This window comes from Cetorhinus maximus, chromosome 8 (assembly GCF_964194155.1).
Source record: "Cetorhinus maximus chromosome 8, sCetMax3.hap1.1, whole genome shotgun sequence".
Lineage (NCBI taxonomy): Eukaryota > Metazoa > Chordata > Chondrichthyes > Lamniformes > Cetorhinidae > Cetorhinus > Cetorhinus maximus.
In genome coordinates this window covers 72,828,617-72,847,016 of record NC_135886.1, presented here as the reverse complement: position 1 = coordinate 72,847,016, position 18,400 = coordinate 72,828,617, and the positions used below count along the sequence as shown (strand labels likewise).

Below are 18,400 nucleotides of genomic sequence, written 5' to 3'. Positions count from 1 at the left end.
AAGAGCCGGAGGTATAGAAGTTGAGGGCCACTGTGACCTTCAGATCCACTGGCATGGGGTGTCCACCCACACAGTCGGAGCTGATCTCAGGCCCAATCATCTGACAAACGGAGGTCATGGTCTCCCTTGAGAGACTGTGTCTCCTTTGTCATTGCACATTGCACACCTCAGACATATTGAGGTAGCTGCATCACCGCCTGTAAACCTTGGCAGCAGGATAGGGATGTCTTCTGCAGCCCTTTCCACCTTGGACTTCCTACTAGCCCTCCGCCCCTTGTGCCAGCGCCTCTCCTCCCACAAGTCCCTCCCCTGGAAGCTGCATTGGGACACCTGGCTTCCTCACCCTTCTGCCCCTCTCTTCCTCCTCAGAGGAGGTGCCTCCAGTAGACACCACCATCCCCATTACCCATTACCAGGGTAAGGGAAGGCTGTCTGATACCTGGAAGGGTCCACACGGTCTGAATCCTCCGGGGGCCTGGCAGACAGCAATGAGCCCTGAAATGAAGCCTGGAAATGCGAAGAATGAAGCCGTCAAGTACCAATAAACAACCAGTTGCAAACTATCTCCAAAACTCCTCACCACTCACACTGACAATGCTTTTTATCTCACCCTTGGATGAGGTTTGTGAAAATGTCGGCTGGCGGTCTGCCTGTTTTGCCCGTGCAACGAGCAGAAAATTGCCCGGGCTAGGAAAAATCACAGTCAATGGACTGTTAAGGGCCTTAAGTGGCTGCTTAATTATGGCGGGCGCTGCTCTGGCACCCACACGCATCTGCCGAGTTAAATATCACACGAGTTATTTAACTCCCAATCGGATGGGCGCGTCCCCGCCCGCAGGGCAAAAAATTCTGCCCCTAGAGTCAGGACAGAGCTGTTTTAGCACAGTCAAGAAAAAGTTCCACAGGGGTTTTCCCTAATCTGCAACTGTAACTTCAGTGGAAGATCAGTGGATCATTTGGTGCTGACACAGCCTATCCTGTCATAGACAAGGATACGTATTACGAGAAAACACTCATGGGCATACTCGTGGGACATGTGGTCATGGGCATAAGCATGCCTAATTCACAGCCTGTACAGTTGGCAGTGATTCCATGACCAATGACCTCCATGCCCAATTCTGCAATCTGCATTGCCTTTTTTTCCTTATTCTTTCATTGGATGTGGGCGTCACAGGTAAGACTAGCGTTTGTTGCCCCCATCCCTCTTGAACTGAGCAGTTTGCTAGGGCTTTTCAGAGGGCATTGCTGTGGATCAAGAGTCACATGTAAGCCCAAGCAGCTAAGGGCATTAGTGAACCAGATGGGTTTTTACCACAATCGATGATAGTTTTATGGTTCACTGAAACTCATTTCTGAGACTAGCTTTATAATTCCAGATTTATCAATTGGATTTAAATTTCACCAGCTGCCATGGTAGGATTTGAACCCATGTCCCCAGAACATGAGCCTGGGTCTTTGGATTACTAGTCCACTGACATCACCACTATGTCATCATCTCCCCCAAAGATGGGGACCAGTCTTCCTCAAATTTACATCATACTTAGTACACAGTTGCATATAACCCACATTTTTCCCTGTCTCTGTTAAAATATGTTCACATTTAATTGGGTTTTGCAAATATTTTCTAATATGAAACAGTTAACTCAAGTGATCTGGCAAAGACAAAGCTTGTGAATTTCTTAACTTACAACCAGTTTGCTGTCTGACTGCTGTAATTTTGAATACAAAAAGTTCCAGAAACAATGGAAATGGTGATTAATGGGCAGATCTGGATGATAACAATGTTGCACATTATTCATATAAATTTATGGTAAATGCTTCTAGGAAGATAAACTTTGCTGATCCAGTAAGCGAAGTGTTACTAATAGGGTGCCTGTGTTCTTAGATCTATAGATATAACAGCCAGAATAATTGATCTTTCTACATGGCTGCTTCTGTTAGATTCCCTTTTCTCTTTCTGTAAGATATTCTGCTTTAAATCGATTCTATGTACAGGTAAAGACCCTTAAGCTTAATACAGTGATGGATTGGGCATCTCTGGAAGGCTCCTGGATCAGCTGATGCATTAGCAATATGGATTTCAAAGAAGAAAACAGTAGCTTGTTTTTTAAGTTTCGACATTGCTTCAGACATAATTCAAGATTATTAGAAAAAATCATTCTCAATTGACTCAGCTGGTAAATGCACTGGGCAGTTGAGCTATACAAACCAATAGGATTTACAGTTTGATCTTTAGTCTTTGTTGAATTAGCTGAGATGGGGTGGATGTTTTGGTGCCCTTGGGCTATGCAGGGAATATTAACCCAAGTCCCCATTCCTAATTGTCGAGAAAGGTCAGCTGGAGAGGCCTATTTGGTGTCTCTACTCCACCAAGTGTGGGAAGTAAAATCAGATGCAGTGTATATCTGGGTGTCTGGCCCTTTCCTGTAAGGTGGTCAAGATTAAAATTACCTCCCCACAATGTATTTGGATGATGTTGCCAAGGGTAGCAAGTAGATGAGGAGGAAGAAAAGGCCAAGAATAGATCCTTGGCTGGGTTCCGGGGATAATAGTGCATGAATGAGAAGAGAAACCATTGTTAGAATTGTTCTGGCTACAGGTGAATAGCTAAGAATGGAATCAAGCAAGAACATTTCTGCTGAGCTGGACAGTGGATGAAAGGTTTTGGAGGAGCATGGACTGTGTCAAAGGCTGCAGTGTGTTAGGGAAGGACGAGGAGGAAGAACACCATGGCCACAGTTGTAGAAGATGTTTTTTGTGACTTTAATTGGGGTTTTTCAGATTGTGGGGGACGTGTCTGAGCAGCAAGGCAAAATCTAAAAAAGGTAAGTGGCTATTTTTTCCTCCCACACAAACCAACAAATCTTCAGAAGTGAGGTTTTTGACGGTTGTTTTTAGACTGCAATCCAAAGGTCATGTAGTCCAGGGCCATTACTGCTGTAGGCCTCCCAGGCTTTGCCAGACCCAAATTCTGGGGGCAGGCCTCATTTAGGGGATAGCTTGTTCCAAGGACAAATCGGGACCATGTAAATTACATTAGCCTACAAAATTAGGTGTGTTCAGGCCATGTCACTTGGTGCAGTTGTGTGGTGCTCGACCTGTACTTGGCAGGGGTAGGGCATATTGGAGCCTTAATCTTCTTTTGTATTGTTTAGCATTATTGCCATGGCAGGGCTCATTCTAGCTCAATGTAAATTTCCTGGTTTCACTTAGACTGGTTGAAAGGGAAGACCTGATAAAAAAACAGGTTCTCCTGCTCATCAGTCTTAATGGATCCTGAAAGTTTACTTTGGGGTTGTTACCAGCTGCACAAGACCTACATATTGGGAGCCAATGACACAAGCACAGAACTAAACCCAGCACAGAAAGTGCAAACTTTTCTACTTCTTAAATCTATCTGATGGGGTGCCTATCTCATTCTGCTAATTAAGAGATAAGATTTTGCTTCCTTGCAGCAATGGGCTCTCTCTCCAATGGTGGGAGTCTTGTCGAGAGCCAAAAGTGTATGGCAGTGTTCCCTAACAATGAAAGTTGGTTCAAATTACAGGCTATTACAAATTTCCAGGTGAGCAGCTATAAATCTTCTATTCAGAGGATTATTTTCACTCCAGTAGCACCCGAGATTATGAGAGTGGTGCTGATCTCTAGATCCACCCCATTTGGAACATCTAGGCTAGCCACCTCACTGCTGATTGTCAATAGCAGAACTGATCATTGATTGAACAAGGCGTTTGAGAGAGACATGGTTAATTGGTGGAAATTTTCTTCTCAATAAATGAATTCTTCTTTGAAACATATGTGCCAATTGGGTGAAAGTGGATTTCACACTGATTAACATGACCTGTGCAATAATCAATAGTCTATCATGATCTGTCAATTTTCATGCTGACCTTAGTTCATGTTTATTTCAATTTGCAGGGCAGTTTACTATACTGACAGATATGGAATAGTAATAATAAGAATTCAGATAAATCAATCATAAGAAGACAGTTTACAAATTAGATGGAGTCAGCATTCATAGATAGTCCAGTCTCAAAAGTGGATGACTGCACCACACCGGACAACCTTCATCTAGGGGTGGAAGGGTGTTAGTGTTGGGAGATTAAATATGCTTTCATTTTGAGCATCAAGTGCCCTCTTAGACCTTTTCTCCTTTATCATGCCTTCAAAGCCTTCTATTCCCTTCATTAAGCCCCTTCACACAGTTCAAAACACTGGGGCCAAAAAGAGTGGATCTTATGGCGCACTTCCACCATATGTCTGACAGGTGAAGGGGTTGAAAAGTAATCCTGGACCCTTATATGCAGGTCCAGGCTTTTCCTGCAAGTTTCCACAGGAACTTTTAAGAGCTGGAGCCTCCACCCACTCCAAAGATAGCCACTGATGTCAAAGGCAATTTTACCTCGGGAGGGGTCTTGAAGTTAAGATTTCCTACATCCGAGCCTGGCAAAACAGTAAGGTGGTGGTATGCTGAGTGAGAGGAGGTGTACCATTCAACGTATAGACCAATTTGGAGATCCAGAACTGGTGTATGGCCAAGGTGCCTAAAGACTGAAATTTTGCTATTGTAATTTTATTTGAATCTGATGGTGCACTTAAGACTTTTTTCTGGGAAGGGCAGGTTGGAGGTGGTGGTCCCTGCATCTTCTCCCAGAGTTGTCTGATGCTAGAACGTTTAGTGTTCCCCCTGACAGGCACTTGCTATGTACCCTTAGTAGTGCAAGCACCAGCCTGGATTTTGTAAGTATAGTGACCTCCCTCTGACCCTGCAGTGTCAGTGCCAGGGGTCACCGCTGGGTGCATCCTATATATTCTCAGGCCTAAGATCTATTGCAGTTTTTTGTGGTCACCCATAAAGATCTGCAAATTTACAGCATCAATACTTTGTACTGCAGTCAAACTGAGCATTTTCATTATTGGAGAACAGGGAATTTTCTATTCTTTTGATCCTAAATGTTGAATTAAGCCCTACTCAGCCAGCAGAAACTGGGACAGTAGAAAGTTAAACTCAATCAATTGACTTATCTGCTGATGCCCCGCCTAGATCTTGTTGTCTTAAATACTTATCTGAACAGGCAGCCAGGGCACCTGCCTGGAACTGACAGTTTCCTTCCTTATCCATGTAGAACAGGAAAAAAACGTTCGGACCAGTACTCTTATTTCCCAGTTTTTACTGGTGTTCCATTTTAAAGTATACAAGACCAGTTCAGACCAGTATTCTTATTTTCCAGTTTTTACTGTTTTTTTTCTGGGAAGCAGCACAAAATACATAGCAGGAGTAAATAACTGCCAAAAGATACAACCATAGGACTTATATACAAGTCCTCAAAATATTAAGTGCCCTTAGCAGATAGGAGTGTTCGCCACTACCTTGTATTAAATGGATGTGTAAACTACATATTCAATATCATAGTCTTCATGTCCCATCAAATAATCTTTCAGTACTTTGAATAGTTATCAAGCATTAAGCAGCAAAGAACACAGCACCAATGGCTGGAAGGATCTTTACTCAAAGGAGCAGGAAGTAGATTCAGTATGGATGGAGATAAGAAAGAACAATTGTCTGAAAACATTGGGTGCAAATAGTTGCAGCCCCCCTAATAGTAGCTATATTGTTGGACTGAGCATTAACCAAGAAATAAGAGGAGCTTGTAACAAGGGAAATGCAATAATCATAAGGGACTTTAATCTTCATAAAGACTGAACAAATCAAACTGGCAAAAATACTTTGGAGGATAATTTAATGGAAAGTGTTCGAAATAGTTTCCTAGAACAATACATTGTAGAACCAACCAGGGAAAATGCTATTTTAAATCTTGTTTTGTGTAAGGAGACCGAGTTTAATTAGTAATCTCAGAGTAAGGAATCCTCTGGGGGTGATAAAGTTACACTGATTTTGAGAGTGACATACGTATGTCTGAAACTAGAGTGTTGAACTTAAATAAAGCCAATTACATTGGCATGAAAGGTGAGTTAGCTAAAGTAGGTTGGGAAATTAGATTAAAAGTTATGACACTAAATAAGCAATGTGGAATATTTACAAAATATTTCTTAAATCTCAACAAATCTACATTACCTAGAGAAATTAAAGCAATTAAGAATAGTACAAAAGCAAAATATTGCAGATGCCGGAAATCTGAAATAAAAACAAAAAGTGCTGCAAATATTCAGCAGACTAGGCAGCATCTGTGGAGTGAGAAACAGCGTTAATAGGTTTGTGACTTTTCAACATTCCTTCTTAGGCAGTCCCTTGGGATTGAGGATGACTTGCTTCCACTGTTCGATGGCTTTTGAGATGGCGGATAAGCCCAGTACACAATCTGCAGACTCTGCCACATGCGGGACATGTGGTGCTTAATGGGTTGGTTAGTTGAGTTTTTGAAGTTTGTGCACCACCTCCAATGCCTTGACTTCGCCTGTGCGTTCCTGATGAATTCTCTTGATGTGTTTGGTGCCTTCCCGAATGAAGTTACTCCATTTTTGTTGGTCACAAGCCGGGGCCTCCCACGAGTCAGGGGGGATGTATGACCTGGAAAAACTCAGCAGGTCTGGCAGCATCGGCGGAGGAGAGCACAGTTGACGTTTCGAGTCCTCATGGCCCTTCAACAGAACTAAGTAAAAATAGGAAAGGGGTGAAATATAAGCTGGTTGAAGGGGGGAGGGGGGGTTTGTTGGGACAAGCAGCCAGTAATAGGTGGAGATAACCAAAAGCTGTCACAGACAAAGGAACAAAGAGGTGTTGAAGGTGGTGATATTATCTAAAGGAATGTGCTAATTAAGAGTAGAAGACAGGACAGATAAGGTACAGATAGCTCTAGTGGGGGTGGGGGAATACTAAAAGGTAGAAATAAACAATGGTGGAAATATATTTAAAAATAATGGAAATAGGTGGGAAAAGAAAAATCTATATAAATTATTGGAAAAAAACAAAAAGGAGGGGGAAGAAACGGGAAGGGGGGTAGGGATGGAGGAGGGAGTTCAAGATCTAAAATTGTTGAACTCAATATTCAGTCCGGAAGGCTGTAAAGTGCCTAGTCGGAAGATGAGGTGCTGTTCCTCCAGTTTGGGTTGAGGTTCACTGGAACAATGCAGCAAGCCAAGGACAGACATGTGGGCAAGAGAGCAGGGTGGAGTGTTGAAATAGCAAGCGACAGGGAGGTCTGGGTAATGCTTGCGGACAGACCGAAGGTGTTCTGCAAATTGGTCACCCAATCTGCGTTTGGTCTCTCCAATGTAGAGGAAACCGCATTAGGAGCAATGAATGCAGTAGACTAAGTTGAGGGAAGTGCAAGTGAAATGCTGCTTCACTTGAAAGGAGTGTTTGGGCCCTTTGACGGTGAGGAGAGAGGAAGTGAAGGGGCAGGTGTTGCATCTTCTGCGGTCGCATGGGTAGGTGCTGTGGGAGGGGATTGAGGAGTAGGAGGTGATGGAGGAGTGGACCAGGGTATCACGGAGGGAATGATCCCTATGGAATTCCACCAGGGGGGATGAAGGGAAGATGTGTTTGATGGTGGCATCATGCTGGAGTTGGCAGAAATGGCGGAGGATGATCCTTTGAATTCGGAGACTGGTGGGGTGATAAGTGAGGACAAGGGGGACCCTATCATGTTTCTGGGAGGGAGGAGAAGGCGTGAGGGCGGATGAGCGGGAGATGGGCCGGACACGGTTGAGGGCCCTGTCAACCACTGTTGGTGGAAAACCTCGGTTAAGGGAGAAGGAGGACATGTCAGAGGAACTGTTTTTGAAAGTGGTATCATCAGAACAGATGCGACGGAGGCGAAGGAACTGAGAGAATGGGATGGAGTCCTTACAGGAAGCGGGGTGTGAGGAGCTGTAGTCGAGGTAGCTGTGGGAGTCGGTAGGCTTGTAATGGATATTGGTGGACAGTCTATCACCAGAAATTGAGACAGAGAGGTCAAGGAAGGGAAGGAAAGTGTCAGAGATGGACCATGTGAAAATGATGGAGGGGTGGAGATTGGAAGCAAAGTTAATAAATTTTTCCAGGTCCCGACGAGAGCATGAAGCAGCACCGAAGTAATCATCGATGTACCGGAGAAAGAGTTGTGGGAGGGGGCCGGAGTAGGACTGGAACAAGGAATGTTCCACATACCCCATAAAGAGACAGGCATAGCTAGGGCCCATGCAGGTACCCATAGCCACACCTTTTATTTGGCGGAAGTGAGAGGAGTTAAAGGAGAAATCGTTCAGTGTGAGAACAAGTTCAGCCAGATGGAGGAGAGTAGTGGAGGATGGGGATTGTTCGGGCCTCTGTTCGAGGAAGAAGCGGAGAGCCGCCAGACCATCCCAAACACTCCTTTCAAGTGAAGCAGCTTTTCACTTGCACTTCCCTCAACTTAGTCTACTGCATTCGTTGCTCCCAATGCGGTTTCCTCTACATTGGAGAGACCAAATGCAGGCTGGGTGACCGCTTTGCAGAACACCTTCGGTCTGTCCGCAAGCATTACCCAGACCTCCCTGTCGCTTGCCAATTCAACACTCCATGCTCCTCTCTTACCCACATGTCTGTCCTTGGCTTGCTGCATTGTTCCAGTGAAGCTCAACGCAAACTGGAGGAACAGCACCTCATCTTCCGACTAGGCACTTTACAGCCTTCCGGACTGAATATTAAGTTCAACAATTTTAGATCTTGAACTTCCTCCTCCATCCCCACCCCGCTCCCATTTCTTCCCCCTCCTTTTTGTTTTTTCCAATAATTTATATAGGTTTTTCTTTTCCCACCTATTTCCATTATTTTTAAATGTATTTCCACCATTGTTTATTTCTACCTTTTAGTATTCCCCCACCCCCACTAGAGCTATCTGTACCTTATCTGTCCTGTCTTCTACTCTTAATTAGCACATTCCTTTAGATAATATCACCACCTTCAACACCTCTTTGTTCCTTTGTCTGTGACAGCTTTTGGTTATCTCTACCTATTACTGGCTGCTTGTCCCAACAACCGCCCCCTATTAACCAGCTTATATTTCACCCCTTTCCTATTTTTACTTAGTTCTGTTGAAGGGTCATGAGGACTCGAAACGTCAACTGTGCTCTCCTCCGCCAATGCTGCCAGACCTGCTGAGTTTTTCCAGATATTTCTGTTCCTGTTTTTGTTTTGGATTTCCAGCACCCACAGTTTTTTGCTTTTATATTTATAAGGGATGTATTGTATGACCTGTTCAGGGATGCTTTAAGGACATCCCTAAAATGGTTCCCTAACCTTTCAACAGACCTAATGAAAAGGTGCAGCCCAACTCTGTTTCTCTCTCCACAGATGCTGTCTGGTCTGTTGAGGTTAAAGATAGTATTTGATTAAAAGAAATGGCTTATAACATCACCAACGAAAGTAGTAAGCCTGAGGATTGAGGAAATTGCAAATACCAATAAAGGAGAATCAAAAAATTGTTAAGGAGGGAGAAAATAGAATGCGAACAACGAGCCAGAAATATGAAAACAGATTGTAAGAGCTTTACAAAGAAATGAAAAGAAAATGAGTGGCAAAGTTAATCATGGGTCCAATAGAGGCTGGGCCAGCAGAAATTATTATGGGGAACAAGAAAAGGGAACAAAGACATTAACGAACATTTTATATTTGTCTTCACAGTAGGAGACACAAAAGCATTTGAGAAATAGTGGGAAACCAAGGGGCTAATGAGAGTGATGAACTTAAAGTAATTAATATCAGTTAAAAAATAGCATTGGAAAAATTAATGGGCTGAAAGACAACAAATCCCTGGGGTTAATCGCTTACATCCTAGGGTTCGAAAAGAGGTGGCTGCAGAAATAGTGGATGCATTTGTTGTGATCTTCCAAAACTCCCTAGATTCTGAAACTGTCCTAGTGGACAAGAAGGAAGCAAATGTAACACTGCTATTCAAGAAAAGAGGGAGAGAGAAAAGAGGGAACTGCATGTCAATTAGCCTGAAATCAGTCATTGGGAAAATGCAGGAATCAACACTGGAATCAAGGAAGTGGTAACAGGGCACTTAGAAAATCAGAATTTGATTAGACAGAATCAACATAGTTTTATAAAAAGGAAATCATAGGCCAGAATATTGTGCTCGTCGGGCGGGCGCACGCCTGACCTGAACAGCTGCTGCTCTCTAATACCTTCACATCTTTCCTGAAATGTGGGGCCCAGAACTGGATACAATATTCTAGCTGAGGTTGAATTAGTGTCTTACACAATTTCAACATAACCTCCTTGCCCTTGTACTCTACGTCCCTATTAATAAAGCCCACGATACTGTATGCTTTATTAACCATTTTCTCAACCTGTCCTGCCACCTTCAATGATTTATATACAAATATACCCAGGCCCCTCTGCTCTTGTACCCCCTTTAGAGTTGTATCCTTTATTTTATACTGTCTCTCCATACTCTTCCTACCAAAATTAATCACTTCACATTTCTCTACATGCAACTTCATCTGCCACCCTAACCCTAATGCATTCCTTTGACGTTCTTCACTATCCTCCTCCCAATTCACAATGCTTGCAGGTTTCTTACCATCTGCAAAATTTGAAACTGTGCCCTGTACACCAAGATCTAGGTCATTAATATATATCAGGAAAAGCATGGGTTCCAACACAGACCCCTGGGGAGCTCCTTTACAAACCACCTTCCAGCTTGGAAAACATCCATTAATTACTACTTTCTATTTCCTGTCATTCAACTGATTTTGTATTCATATTGCTTCTGCCCCTTTTATGCCATGAACTATGACTTTTCTCATGAGTCTGATGTGCAGCACTCAATCAAATGCGTTTTAGAAGTTAATTAATGGCCACTTAAGGGACGCTTCCTGTCCAAACACAATTTTGAGGCCAGTGGAAGGAAGTTAGGGCCAGGGGCATGGAGGGAGACCCAGCAGTTTAGCCTGCTCAGGCCTCAGGTGGGAAAGTGGGGGACACACTTATGGGCCTCCTTTCATGATCAGGGTACATCCCTTCGTTCCCTAGTGACTTTTTTGGTGGCTGGTATAAAAGTCCTGCTGAGTGAGTGTGAGCATAACATTCAGTCATGGGTGTCATAACAGTGTGCCCCATCCTATCTTCAGACTGCCACATGCAAGCATTTTATAGCTGGGCTCATTGGCTGATAATTAGGAGCAGGAATGTTTATTATTCCCCATACACAACTCAATCAATGTTGAGGCCAGTTGTACTGCCCCAACAGTTACCTGAATTGCAGTCAAGTAATTTGACATAGATAAATGTTGAAACTAGGGATCATCCTGATCTGTTGGCTCAGAACCACTGCAAACAGTTTACTTACCAGCTGAATAATTTTGTTGAACAATAGAGCAGAACAACAGAACAACATTGAGTTTCAACTGTCCAACACCTCCTCTTGTCTCCCCTACACTATGACCCCACCATTAACCATCAAGCCATTTTTTTCTTGGACCATAACTAATATCTTCTCTGAAGATCTTCCCTCCACAATCTCCAACCTCAAAGGCCACCAATCCCAAACAGCCCACTTCTACCTCTTTCCAAAGATCCACAAACAGGACTGGCCTGGTTGACCCATCGTTTCAGCCTGTTCCTGCTCCACTGAGCAGACTTCCTGTTATCTCAACTCCATTTTTCCCCCCTTGTCCAGTGTCTTCCCAGCTACATTCGAGCCTCTTCTTATGCCCTCCACCACTTTAACAGTTTTTAGTTTCCTGGCCTTAACCATCTCTTTTTCACCAGGGACATCCAATCCCCCTACATCTCCATCCTCCAAGAAGCTCTCTGTTTATTCCTTGAATAGAGGCCCAATCACCATCCTCTGCCTAGCTCAACTTGTTCTCACATTGAACAACTTCTCCTACAACTCCATTCATTTCCTTTAAATAAAAGCTGTTGCAATGGAAACCTGAATGGATCCTTTCTATGCCAGCCTTTTTATGGGATATGTGGAATATTCTTTGTTCCTGTTCTACACTGGCTCCCTCCCTCATCTTTTTTTCTGGTACATGATTACTGTATCAGTGCTGTTTCATGTTCTCTGAACTGGAAGATTTAATCAACTTTGCTTCCAGTTTCTACCCTTCTCTCACCTTCACATAGTCCATCCCTGACTCTTCCCTTCCTTTACTTGCCTGTCTCCGTTTTTGGGGATAAGCTATCAATCAAAATTGACTAGAAGCCCACTTATTCCTACAGCTACCTTGACTGCACTTTCTCACACCCTGGTTCCTGTAAGGACTCTGTTCTCCCAGTTTCTCTCTCTCCGCTGCATTGTACTGACGATGCAGCCTTCTATAGAAATGCTTCTAATATGTCTTCCTTTTTCCTCAACCAAGGGTTCTCCCCACCGCCAAAGTTGACGAAGCCTACAACTGTGTCCATTCCATTTCCCAGACTTCTGCTGTCACTCCATCCCCTCCTTCAGAACCACAATAGGGCTTCCCTTGTCCTTACCTTCCACCCAATAGCCTCCACAATCAATTATATATGCATTGCCATTTTCACCATCTCCACTGTGATGCCAAATACCACCAAACACATCTTACCCTCCCCTGCCCTTTCAACATTCAGAAGGATCATTCGCTCCACAACATGCTGGTCTGTTCTTCAATCACTCCCAACACTGCCTTCCTTTCTCAAGGCATCTTCCCACGCACCGAGGAAGATACAACACCTGCCTTATACCTCTTCCCCTCTCTCCAGCCAATCCCAAAAAAACCCTTCCATGGGAAACAGCGATTTATTTATTTATTGCTGCTCGGGGTGCAATGTCCTCTATGTCGCGAAGACTAAATGCAGGTTGGGTGACTGCTTTGTGGAATACCTCAATTCTGTTTACAAGCATGACCCTGAATCTCCCGTCATCTGTCACTTTAATTCTCTTCTCCACTCCCACTCTGGCCCTTTGGTCTTTGGCTTCCTACACTGTTCCAATGAAACTCAATGTGTTCAAGCCTTCATCGTTAGGCACTTTACTGCCTTCCAGACTCAATATTAAGTTCAACAATTTCAGACTGTAATGTCTGCTCTCATTTTGTTTGTTTTTGGATGGGAGCTTTTGCATTTTCTATGAACACTTCCTCAAGACACATCTTTTACTTCTTTACTTGTACCATTGCCATCCTATTTTTGGCTTACACTATTATCTTTTATGACATTCAATCACCCCTGTCTTCCACCGTATCACAGACCTTCCATTTTGTTCTTTGCTCCCCTTACGGCTTTCCCTGCTTCTGTACTTGCTTCATGCCTGTTCAATCTCTATTTCCAGTTCTGATAATATGTCAGCATCATAAAATTTTAACTCTGGCTGGAATTTTACTGGGCCATTTAGAGCGAGGTTGTAGCCGGGGTCAGAAAGGTGGCTGTAAAATGGAGAGGCAAGGCAGGGACTGGCGTGCCTGTAGTCTTCCCACCATCATACCATCTTGCCAGTAGCCATAAAGGTGGTGGAGGGCCATCCTGCCCAGAGGCCAATTGAGCCAATTAAGTGGCCAATTAAGGGCCTTCCCAACCCCACTGACATTTTATTAGTTGCGGCAAGGGGAGGGGGTTTCCTCTACTACATGAGAATACTGCAAATTAAACCTTGGCAGCAGCCTGGTGGACTCCAGAGTGGGAGGTCCTCCTATTCAGACACTCTTTGGTTCAAGGAGAGGACCCCAGCATTAATGGCTGCCGCTGTGGCAATAGCGCTGTCTGCCCTCACCAACAAACCCCACCCATCAGGGCCTATCTGACTGGCCCCAGCTCCGTCAGGCCCCACTTACCCTCTAATCTGCCTGCAGTTCTCAAGGGCAGGCAGCCTCCTTAGTACAGACAGCAGCCCAGATGGAAGCCACTTAATTGTCTGCTGCTGACAATATGTGGCCCCAGGCCCCACTGACTGCCGATGTGGGGTTGCCCCACTGCTTTCGGGCCTGTCATGGGAACCCCACTACCAACGTTAAATCCAGCCCACAGTTTGTTTTTCCGCAGATGCCGTTGGACCCTCCGATAGTGCGGCGCTCCCTCAGCACTGACTCTCCAACAATGCGGCGCTCCCTCAGCACTGACCCTCCGACAATGCGGCGCTCCCTCAGCACTGACCCTCCGACTGCTGATTGTTTCCTGCATTTTCGGTTTTTATTTCAGATTTCCAGCTTTGGCAGTATTTTGGTTTTGTAATTATTGGACAGTGCCCTTCCTTTGCAAGTTGAAGATTTCTGGATTTATAATTCAATCAAATATGAAGCCATACCTAATAACTAGTCTAGAGAATTTTATTCAGATCTTTTCAAGTGAACGGGAGGAAGGGGAAGGCTGGGACAAACCCACTGGGAAAGGAGAGGATGTGGGTTTCTTTGATGGTCCAGCAAAATCTCAGTAAAGAATCAAAAATTGATTGGACTAATTGTTCATCACATTGATCAAACATCTCATTATGTGGGTGTGTTTGGTCCAGATAAAATTGATTAAGTTTGTCTGTCATTAGTCAAACGAGACAGGTGAATTAGTCCGGTCAAAGAACTGAGCCATAAATGTGTGCAAGGACTGATAACAGATCCAGTGCTGGCAAACTCATATAGAGCCGTCTGGTGTACTGAATCAATCAGACAAGCAGCACCAACTGTTTTAGACAATAAGTATTTGACTTCCTTTTACTGACCGTGCCCACTTTAGGACTGATTCACCTATCCTGCCTGCATCTACAAGCGAACTTTGTTGATACTTAAGTCCCAATTTTAACCTGTGTAGTGTGGGGACCAGAATGGGAGGGTAGCGCCATAGAACCAAAAAATGGAGATCCCCAGGCCAGTGCCATCATAAGAGTAGTGGTCCTATACAAATGAGCCCCATGCAACTTAGATGGACGGATCGTAAAAGCTGGCAAAAAGATCAAGCAAACACATATTTAACACATCATGCCATTTATTAGGCTTTAATGCACTAGATGCCCTTTCCATTGATCCTTTTAGTGCAATAATAACTATGTAAGTGTGGAAGGTGGTGAGGAAATTTAAAGCCCTATTTTTGCTTCTGTATAATCCCTGAGTGGCAGGATGAAATGAGGTTGCTGGTTGCTTTATGTCTAGAGAAAAGCTGACTGCAAGAAAGGTCAGAACCGAAAATGCATAGGTAAATTCTTCAGAAGTAAAATTACATTAGGTTGTTCCTCCTGACCACTCAAGGAAACCTTGGGCCTCCTCTGTCCTGGGATTCTCCCCCTACTTTGACAGTGATGGTGTGCTGTGCTTCCCTAACCCCCTCTCCTCAGTTATTTTATTGGGATCCATTTCCTTGGTTAATTCCTGTACCCCTGCCCTCTAGGCTCCATATCGTCTGCATTGGCTTCAGGCAGGAGTCATTGGAGAAATTAAAGTGAGGCCAGGATTTGGAATAGGCCAAGCCTTACAGTGTGGAGGACTTGGCAGATCACCACCCATATTTACTCCCTGGGGTAACAATGGGGGCTTATGCGCCTTACTCTACCCAACTCATGCTTCCACATCAGCTTTGGTCTGAGCCTGTTCTTCACACCCATCACTAGAAAACACCTTTGAATATCTGCAAGTCAGAGAAGCATTTCACCTGTTGGAATTAGCCACCAGTGGCTGGACCTTCTATCCCAAATTAACCACCTCACTTACATGCCCAGCTCCATCAGCATTTCAATTATCCTGTCACAAGCACCAAGATCTCATAAATAGCAAATAAAATAGTCTGATTCTGCCTTCTCCTCACCTGGCCCTTAAAAATCTATCAAAAATCATGCCATTCCCCTCCTTGAGTAGGAACACTCAACCTTACCTCACCCTCTTCCTATCTCCCTGCTTGAATACAATGGGATGTAAAATGTACCATGTTTGATTTCCATTTGTAATTCTATCTTGTAGGAGTTTGTGTTACTTTGGGTTCAAACATGATACAATTTCCGTCTGCCCATCTGCCTCTCAGGGTTTAAGGTATAAACATTGGTTTACAGGAAGCCTCAGCTCCTATTCTATTTAACGATAGCAGGTCAGTTGCAGTAACTGCAGGAGAACACGTCCCCCATCTAGACCCAGCCTCAAATCACATCAAAAGTTGTTCTCCTTCATCAAGTGAGTTGTGTGTGATCTTGGTTAGGTTGTCAGATGGAGCAACTGGTAGAGAAATATTCTCTCTTACAAATCATACTGTTACTTTTGGGAAGGAAGAACTGAATCAGTGAATCCTGCTGTGAGGTTTTACATCTCCCACTTTATAATCTCACACCAGCATCATTCCATTACGCTGCAATGAGGAAGTGGCTTTTTTTCAACTCTTTGTTCCATTTTCCCCTCGCCACTCCTGAAAGTCCTGAATCTCACTAGATTGGTTACTGGGATGAACGAGTTGCCCTATGATGAAAGGCTGAGTAAATTGGCCTTGCAATCTCTTGAGTTTAGATGAATGAGAGGTGATCTCACTGAAACATACAAAATTCAGAAGGGCTTGACAGGGTAGATACAGAGGCTGTTTCCCCTGGCTGGGGAATCTAGAATATGAGGACACAGACTCACAATAAGGGGTCAATCATTTAGGACTGAGATATGAGGAGGAATTTCTTCACTCAAAGGCCTGTGTATCGTTGGAATTCTCTATCCCAGTGGATGCACTATCATTGAAAATATTTAAAGCTGAGATAGACAGATGTTTAGTCACTCAGGAAGTCAAGGGATATGGGGAGCGGGTGGGAAAATGGAGTTCAGGCAGAAGATCAGTCATGATCATATTGAATGGCAGATCGTGCTAGAGGGGCCATGTGGTCAACTCTAGCTCCTATTTGTTATCTTCTAATGACCTTAGTACAGTGGGATAACAGGTGCCGGCAGTTCTCTAGTATTTCACTTATTAGCCAGTCTTTATGCATGAGCCTAAATAAAGAGTGACAGCATGTTGCTCGACTATGAGGGGCGTCACAATTACGCTCAATTCTTTCCTTCATTACATACTCACACATGCACTTTCCATCTAACTTTTACCTTCCCAGTTTGTTGGGGGCTTGCAGAGAATTGGGGGGTGGGGGTGATGCGGCAGGCTGAGGGTGATAAGGTAACCATAATAACCCCTACTGCCATCCGAGCTCCAAACAATTAGCTGTATAGAACAGCAGGGTCTTTGCTGACTTGTGAGACTCAGGACTACAAGATTATGCACATTCACCTACTGAACATTAAGATCTTTTAAAGAAGATTTTACTGATGGAAGGAATAGTGAGTGAAAACACAAATTGTAAAAGAGAACCTATTAACATGGAATTTTCTAAAACATAACAATACTGTTGCATATTTCAAACTCATTCAAATTAATTATTACCCTTCTTTCTATAAAATGAGAATACTTTTTACTACCAGCACTGTGGTCCACACAATGGGCTGAATTTTATGTCAATGGGATTTTACGTTCCCGCCGAAGTCAATGGAGTTTAGAATGTCTCATCGCATTTTATAGCCCCGTCCCTGCCGTGACCGGGCCATAAAATTCCGGCTGTTAGTAGCCCGAGTACCTTTTCACTGGCTACAAATATGCAGCAAGCCAGTCATTATACAGATCTGTAACTGAGGCTGGCTATTTAAATAAGGAATACAACACATCCTTCAAACATCCTGGCTTATTTGATAAATCCCTTTCACTGGCGTTCAAAGACTAAAATCTTAACTTTGGCTCAGTATCAAACTCCAGCTTAAAAGGTTTAGGTGTACATTTTTTCCATGCAAGAATTCAAAACTGTGGAAGCGCAGAAGTGACATTCTCATAAGCCTTTAATAAACTTCTTGCTGTTGTAAAAGTGTTTTACAAAATATTTAAAAGTTTTCATCAAAGCTGGACAAGTCCAACAACAATTGAATCATAAATACACCATTGTGCTCTTGATTTCTCACTGTTCGGAGCAGAGATTTCTCCATTCGTTACTTCTTTAGCTCTTACCTTCATCCGTCAGTGTACACGTCCCTTGCCAACAGCCTGTGTTTACTTCTCCCTCGCTGTATCTCTTTCCCTTCTGCTGCCTAGCTGGCAGCAACGTCAATGAAGCTGAGAGCCCCTTTGCTGTGCTTCGGTCTCTCTGTGCAAGAGCTTTTCAAACTATGCTCATTTACTCTACTCTATCACCCACCCCAATCTCATCAGCAAATGGCAAGGCGGGAGCAGAGATACACAGCCCAGAGCTCAGTGACCAGCTTCCCGGGGGACACGTGACTAAAGCTGCCAGAATGACTTTCATCTCACAAGCAGCTGGGATCAATTAAAATGCTGCTTCACTGCAGTTGGCTGGACCGCGGATATCCTCCCACCCTCTACTGATTGCCTTTTCCTAGTTCTAGCTCTGTAGGAAGCACCAACATTCTTTGTGCTATTAATCCAACTGTCTGGAAACACTCTGCGTAGTGGAAAAACAATGGAATTCTCTTGCTTCTATATATGGTCATACACCATTCA

At 43.8% G+C, this 18,400-nt stretch overlaps 1 protein-coding gene across 1 annotated transcript in view; it reads right to left on the bottom strand.

The window, feature by feature from the left end:
* mid2 (midline 2) overlaps nucleotides 1–18,086 on the bottom strand; it is a 274,644-nt gene extending 256,558 nt beyond the window's left edge. Inside the window, exon 1 of the mRNA XM_078547035.1 lies at nucleotides 17,891–18,086. The gene's annotated coding sequence lies outside the window, so the exon portion shown is untranslated. The remainder of the gene's footprint in view (nucleotides 1–17,890) is intronic.
* Between the last annotated feature and the right edge of the window lie 314 nt (nucleotides 18,087–18,400).